The sequence below is a fragment of the Leptodactylus fuscus genome, chromosome 10, assembly GCF_031893055.1.
Source record: "Leptodactylus fuscus isolate aLepFus1 chromosome 10, aLepFus1.hap2, whole genome shotgun sequence".
Lineage (NCBI taxonomy): Eukaryota > Metazoa > Chordata > Amphibia > Anura > Leptodactylidae > Leptodactylus > Leptodactylus fuscus.
The window spans coordinates 25,346,382-25,354,353 of NC_134274.1; positions in this window are offsets into that span (position 1 = coordinate 25,346,382).

Consider the following 7,972-nt stretch of genomic DNA (forward strand, 5'->3'; position numbering starts at 1 on the left):
ATATATATCACAGAGCTCAGCTTCTCTCCTCTATCATATAATCCTATATATCACAGAGCTCAGCTCCTCTCCCTCTACCATATAACCCTATATATCACAGAGCTTAGCTTCTCTCCCTCTACCATATAAACCTGTATATCACAGAGCTCAGCTTCTCTCTTTTGTACATACCTATATATCACAGAGCTCAGCTTCTCTCCTCTATCATATAACCCTATGTATCACAGAGCTCAGCTTCTCTCCTCTATCCAATAACCTATATATCACAGAGCTCAGATTCTTTCCTCTATCATATAACCCTATATATCACAGAGCTCAGCTTCTCTCCTCTATCATATAACCCTATATATCACAGAGCTCAGCTTCTCTCCTCTTTTGTACATTCCTATATATCATAGAGCTCAACTTCTCTCCCTCTATCATCTTAACCTATATTCATCCTTTTATATGTGCCCATCCACTGATTTCAGGTTTGTGGACAGGAAGGCTATAGTATAATGCAGGGAAGCTAAGGTTGAGCGAAGGGGGAGATCACATCAAACAGCTATATCAGGCATTTTGAAACCTAGAGCAGTATCATATGAAATATGAGATTTCATATGACACCGGGTTTGCAGTTCCACCTGTAACAGTTCCAGAGGAATCACCAGTTGAAAATACAGACAGAATTGGCATAGTTTTATGAAGCTGATTCCAATCCTGAGTTTTCAACTGGTAATATCTCTGGGAATAATAATAGAACTTTGCAGCAGAACTGTAATCTGAATCCTAGAACTGTGATCTTGGTATCCTATAAGAGCTAAGAGTCCTGATACCTGAGGCACCGTCCTATAAAGTGACCTTTATTAAAAAGTACAGTATATGAGTAAAGCATAGATGAAATAAAATAATGTATGCCTTGCTATAGATATAGGTGCTATTTATCTTTGTGGATATCCAACTTGTAGAGTATCTTTTCAGAAACGTTCTTTGGTTTCTAAAAAGAATCATATATAAAATATTGTTCCTGCCAAAGGAAAAAAACTTCTCTCTTAGTTCCATGTAAAGGCCTCCACTCTAGGGTCGACGTGAGACCCTTAAGAAAGCCTTCGAACATAGCTAAAGACAGATGAATATCTATAGACGCCCCTACAATCTGCAGGTATTTATATTAAATTATAATACAAAGTGTGTTCATTTCACAACATTTATAATGGTTTGGAATTGTATAAATAACAAGATGATGCAAATGAAATACATAAAGATTTCCCGTTGTCTTGGAAGAACTTCTGCAATATAATCATATTCCCTGCATGAGGCTGTAGAGCATATAACTTGCTTCCAGAATTGCTGAACTGCATGCTGTGTACAACATTTGCATAGTTTTGTATATAAAAATATAACATCGAGTGACACAAGAACATCATCTGTCTGAATGCAGTATAAGAAAAGCTGAATTAGAAACAGAAGAAATGCTTAGCGGGCAAATATTACGATGCTACTTAATGAAAGCACCTTCACAATGTTTAGAAGTGGAAGATTTTTGCTCTGAAGACACATTTTAGAATATTGGGAGAGGACCTGTCAGCCCTCTAACATCTCAACAAATGTGTGGGCTGAGCACCAAGGTAGATGAGACATTTCTTGGGAGCTATTCAATGAGACCTCTCTTTTTGCTAAGTATGATTTAATAGGACAAGTTATGACGTGACTGTTGAACATCTCCGCATTTGGTTTTCCATAATATCCAATGAAAAATAATTATAAATGTGCAACTACCTCTCTTGGTCGACTAAAACTGGTACTGCTGCAAAGTGTTTTACTGTATATATCTATATCACAGTCAGCCTGCAACACAGCCTGCACCAATACAGAGAATGGACAATTAACTCCTTCATTTCCAATAATCTAATTTTTGTGCAAGTCTGTTGTGCAATACAGTAATTTCATCTGTCTACAGTGTTTAACCATCGTTTTCACTGACCATCAGTCCTGTTAGGGAAAAATCATCTGTTAATGGTTTTATGGGGCAAAAGTTTAACCCTTTCCAATAATTTCAATGATTGATTTTTGTTTTCGACTCTCCCCTTTCCAAATCCAGTAATTTTTCTTTTAATTTTCTGTTCACATAGCCATATGAGGGCTTGATTTTTGTAGGATAAATTGTACTTCATAATGGTAACATTTAATATTCACCATGATCTACTGAGAAGCTGGAAAAGAATTCAGAATAGGGTGGATTTGTAGAAAAACCTCTTATGTGCAACTTTCTTATGGGCTTTATTTTTATAGTGTTCACTGTGCAGCCACATTGACATGTCTCCTGTATTCTATGGGTTGCTATGATTCCAGGGATACCAAATTTATAACGTGGGGAATATCTACTGCTTTGATCACTTTTTATCCAAATATTTAAGGGAGGTGGGAAAAAAATGGCGTTTTGGCTCTTTTGATATTTTGCTGCTAAGACTTGACTATATTTTGTAGGTTTGTAGCTACTATAAGGAGATACCTAATCTGTATGTGTTTCATTTATTTATTTATTTATTTTTACTTTTATATGTGTTCTAGAGAAAGGGGGTAGATTTTGAATGTTGATTTTTATTTTTAACTTTTTTATTTACTGTAATTATTTGACCCCAAAGAGGGTTTAGAACTCCAGGGGTCTGATCACTAGTGCAATGCATTGTAATTGAATTGCCAGTCTTGGATCTGTATCCAGGGACTGGCAATCCTCCCCAAAATATTGGCATTCAAGAGCCCCTGAGAAAATTGTACCTTATTTTCTCAGCTTTGAGTCGCTGGAAGGGTTGGCTATAATGCCCACGATTAGTTATGGTGGATGGTGGAAAGAGTTAAAAATAATTTCATAACTACATACAGCAAAACGCTAATTCTGTCTGTGCTAAGTTATCTAGGCTCACAGGCACAAACCTGTCTCCAAAATAACAATCAGCCTGTAGCACTTACAGGTTAAAATAGGCTAATTTTTCTACAAATCCATTTCTTGTTGCAATATAGTGTGAGTTTAAAAAAAATCACAGACAAGCACCTTTTCCTGCAGAAAAGGGCAATTTCTGTAGTGTATTAAATGTTAAAATGTGTAAAAAAGAGTGTCCCCGCAGTCTATGGTTGATCTCCAAGTTTGCATCCACTGCTTACCATACGTTTTTTCCATAGAGACACATGTCACATTCACTTTGACTTAACTTGTGTTTGCCTTAGGGTAAGTTCACACGATGTAACGTTGAGCATGATCTGGCACGTATACGGCGTGTCAGAGTTTGCGCACCGTCAAAGATCCCATTGATTTCAATGAGAGTTAGGAGCATATATGCTTCGTTATTTTCACCCGTGATTTTGCACACTATAAAACACTATGTTTTATAGATAGGTTCCTAGGAGCCCTGACAGTGTTATACACTATGTATTATAGATAGGTTCCTAGGAGCCCTGACAGTGTTCTACACTATGTATTATAGATAGGTTCCTAGGAGCCCTGACAGTGTCATACACTATGTTTTATAGATAGGTTCCTAGGAGCCCTGACAGTGTTCTACACTATGTATTATAGATAGGTTCCTAGGAGCCCTGACAGTGTTATACACTATGTATTATAGATAGGTTCCTAGGAGCCCTGACAGTGTCATACACTATGTTTTATAGATAGTTTCCTAGGAGCCCTGACAGTGTTATACACTATGTATTATAGATAGGTTCCTAGGAGCCCTGACAGTGTTCTACACTATGTATTATAGATAGGTTCCTAGGAGCCCTGACTGTGTCATACACTATGTTTTATAGATAGGTTCCTAGGAGCCCTGACAGTTCTACACTATCTTTTATAGATAGGATCCTAGGAGCCCTGACAGTGTTATACACTATGTTTTAGAGATAGGTTCCTAGGAGCATTGACAGTGTCCTACACTATGTATTATAGATAGGTTCCTAGGAGCCCTGACAGTGTTATACACTATGTTTTATAGATAGGTTCCTAGGAGCCCTGACAGTGTTATACACTATGTTTTATAGATTGGTTCCTAGGAGCCCTGACGTTATTCTACTCTATGCTTTATAGATAGGATTCTAGCAGTCCTGACAGTGATATATACTGTGTTATAAGTCCAATTTAAGTTGAGGTTTGTACCGAACTTGTTTGACACAAAACATATCTGGGACCCGAGCGACCTGAACCAAAACAAGTGTTGAGAGATTCGCTCATGTCTACTGCTGGATCATTATTGTGTTAGAGCCTGGGCCTCCGTAGGACCCTCTGATACTCTGGTGGGCTTGTCTGACACTACATAGAGCTAATGCTTGGCCTCTACAGTGTATCCTTGTAAACAAAGACATTATATCATGATGAAACAGTCAGGTACACAGAATGATGGACAACCTATGAACTTCTGAAACTCAGATGCTAGGAAAGTAAGCATTAAGGAACACGGATAAATGTTGCTTTGGTATTTCATCATGCATGTTAGGTGACATAAGCCGTCACTTAGAACAGGACGGATAGATCTGTGACCTAAATGAGCTAATAAATAATACATCTAATTCTGTTCTTGTTCTGCTGCTGCATCAACTATCAAATTACCAATGTAATGGATCTGACTGACAACAAGCACTTGTCCCCCTCCTCTCCTATCGTCTAATACCAGCCCCTATTATTATTATTATTATTATTATTATTCTCCTCCACACCGCGGACCAGCAGAACAATATGGCACTAATGTTCCTCAGCAATGCTTTTGCATGATTTAATTTTAGAGATTACTGGAATCCAAGAGAAGTACTAATTTTATTTCACGTTGGTTGCAGGGGACAGAGTGTTTTTATGTGTTTGTCAGTTAATAACTTATTGTAGCGGCAGCATGCCCTCCGAATATTTCTATTCACACAGGGGAATTCATTAGATATCATCATGTATTACCATCTGCAGAGAATTCTCAGACTGATTATTGATAAAGCTGAGACCGAAAATGAATCTTGTTGAGAGTGATCGTTGATAAAGATGAAATTGATGAAGTTGACATTGATAACTGATAGCTGAGACTGAGCATTGATATTGATGCTAACAACGATCATCGATAATAGTGAGCTTGATAATACCGTGTTTCCCCGATAGTAAGACACCCCCGATAGTAAGACGTAGTGGGACTTTTGGGGGGTGGGCTAATGTAAGACGTACCCCGAAAGTAAGACATAGTAAATGTCTAAAAGTAAATGAAGACATACCGTAGTAAACATAAGGCACACCGGACAGCGCTGCGCCTTATAGTTCGGTGCGCCTTATAGTTCGGTGCGCCTTATATATGAACCTAGACAGGACTATAAGGCGCATTACCCATCAGCGCCTTATAGTCTAGGTTCATATATAAGGCGCACCGGACTATAAGGCGCAGCGCTGTCCGGTGCGCCTTATATGTGATTGAAAGCGGCGGCACGCCGACTTTGCCGGCGGCCGCTTAACCCCCTGCGTGCCAGCCGCTTCTATTCATTTCAATGGCACATTTCCATTGAAATGAATGGAAGCGCACGGCACACGAGGAGTTAAAGGGATTCTACCATTAAAAGAAGTTCTTTCCTCTGACCACGTCGGAATAGCCTTAAAAAAGGCTATTCGTCTCCTACCTTTTGCCATAGCCAGCGCCGCCTTCTTCCTGAGCTGCGTCTGCCCCTTCTGTGTTGTCTTCTTTGGGCCTCATGGATGACGCATGCGCAGTCGGCTCTAACAGGCTCTCGCAGCCAGAGCCGACTGCGCATCCGTCATCCATGACGCCCAAAGAAGACAACACAGAAGGGGCGGACGCAGCTCAGGAAGAAGGCGGCGCTGGCTATGGCAAAAGGTAGGAGACGAATAGCCTTTTTTAAGGCTATTCTGACGTGGTCAGAGGAAAGAACTTCTTTTAATGGTAGAATCCCTTTAAGCGGCGGCCATCGGCAAAGTCTGCCTGCCGCTTCCATACATTGCAATGGGAGCGCGCTATTCAAATAGTATTCGCGCATCTCTAACTTCAGAAGTTACAATTTAAGTTAGAGATGAATGAATACTATTTGAATAGCGCGCTCCCATTGCAATGTATGGAAGCGGCCGGCGGCCGCCGCTTAACTCCTCGCGTGCCGCCGCTTCAATCCATCAACCCCTGTCATTTTTTTTCCAATATAAGACATACCCCGAAAGTAAGACATAGTGGGACTTTTGGGGGTAAAAAGAATGTAGGACATTGTCTTACTTTCGGGGAAACATGGTACTAACATTGAGATTGATAACGCTATTTGATCATTGAGAACAATGAGATTGATCATTGTTAATGCTTATATTGAGATTGATTCCGCTGGACAACAAATTTTTACAAAAGTTGTTTCCTTGAAAATTTCGGGTGATTATGATAAACCCATTAAAGCTAAGCAGAAATATAATTTCGGATAGTATGTATCACATAGAAATTTGGATAAACATGAGATGAAGTGTTAGTGATTAGGAAGCATGGAAATGTTCACAGTTATTAGTTCAAATGAACGAGAAGTGTTTTGCTGCTGATCTTCTTTTGTACTCAATGTCTTGTGCGTCCCGCATTAGTGTCCAGCAATAGTCAGCTAGTAGTGATGGATTCCAGTAGCCTTGATAATGCTTTTCCATCATGGCATTGTCCTGGAGAAACTGTTTGTCACTGACTGCACCAAGATTTGCAGGGAAAAAATTGAGGTAGAAATATCATTGCTGGGTCCACGAGTGTTTTATGTGCAACATTTTTCTGCCTGGGAGTCAACTGGTTATGGATTGGCCACTTCCTTCTACTGTAACATGACTGCTTAGCAGATGGAACAGCAGTACTTGGTATATCCGAGCTGCAATCCGAGCGGCAGTGCCACTACTTTTAGATCTCCGCAGATGTTCCAGTTGTGGTTTCAACAACAGTTCCATGTTCTCATATGTTTCTTTCATGTGTGCAGCATAGCCAACAGGTAGTGAAGGATGAATATTACTATTGTGTAACAAGACAGCCTTAAGACTTATTATCTCTGACCTATGGACTGCAATGTCTTCGTCGGTCGCCTCCTGTAGGCTCCATGTCTCTGCTGGCTTTGGTACTGGAACAGTGGTCATCATGTGGCACTGGTCTCATAATTGAAGGCAGATTGGGATATTCAATGTATTTTTTATTTTTAGCAGAGAAACCAGAGACATTGGTGAGACAGAAGCAACAGTCAGTCACATGATCCTTCAGTTCCCACTATATCATTGGGACAGCAAATGACATTGACTTGTGAGAACCTCTCAGCCAGATCAACAGCACATCTTGCACAACAGATGTGAGGAGCCCAGGATTTTTCATTATCACCAATCTTGCATCCAAGCTACAGCTCATATGTTTTTATAATAAGAGCTGTCCTTGTACATCTTTGAAGCTTAAAGAGAACCTTTCATGTCCTTTGGCACATGCAGTTTTATATACTGGTAGAAAGCCAACAGTGCGCTGAATTCAGTGCACTGTCAGCTTTCCCGTTATGTGCCCCTCCTGACAGTACTTATCCATGGACTAGTACCAAGGGGGCATTCCCCTCCTCTCAGCGTCATGGCTGGGCAGTAAGGAACTCCCCCTCTGACAGTATAGCACTACGGACAGTACTGTCAGAAGGGGCATTCCCAGCTAGACTGTTAGGAAAGCCCTTATGACGGTGAAGAGCTATCGGCAATTGCACTGATATCTCTTTCCCTGGGGCATGTAACAGGAAAGCTAACAGTGCACTGAATTCAGCGCACTGTCGACTTTCTAGCGGTATACAAAACTACGTGTGCCCGAGGACATGAAAGGTCCTCTTTAAGCTTATACTTACCATAAATATAACGGAAAGTACTGTGACTGTTCTGACACTGACAAAACATTTTAGCTATACGATCGTTAGGAACCTGATACGACAATAATGGACAGTTAGTCCTGGGCAACCAGAATCCCCAAACACTGAGGCCAAAACAGTCCTGAGTGTA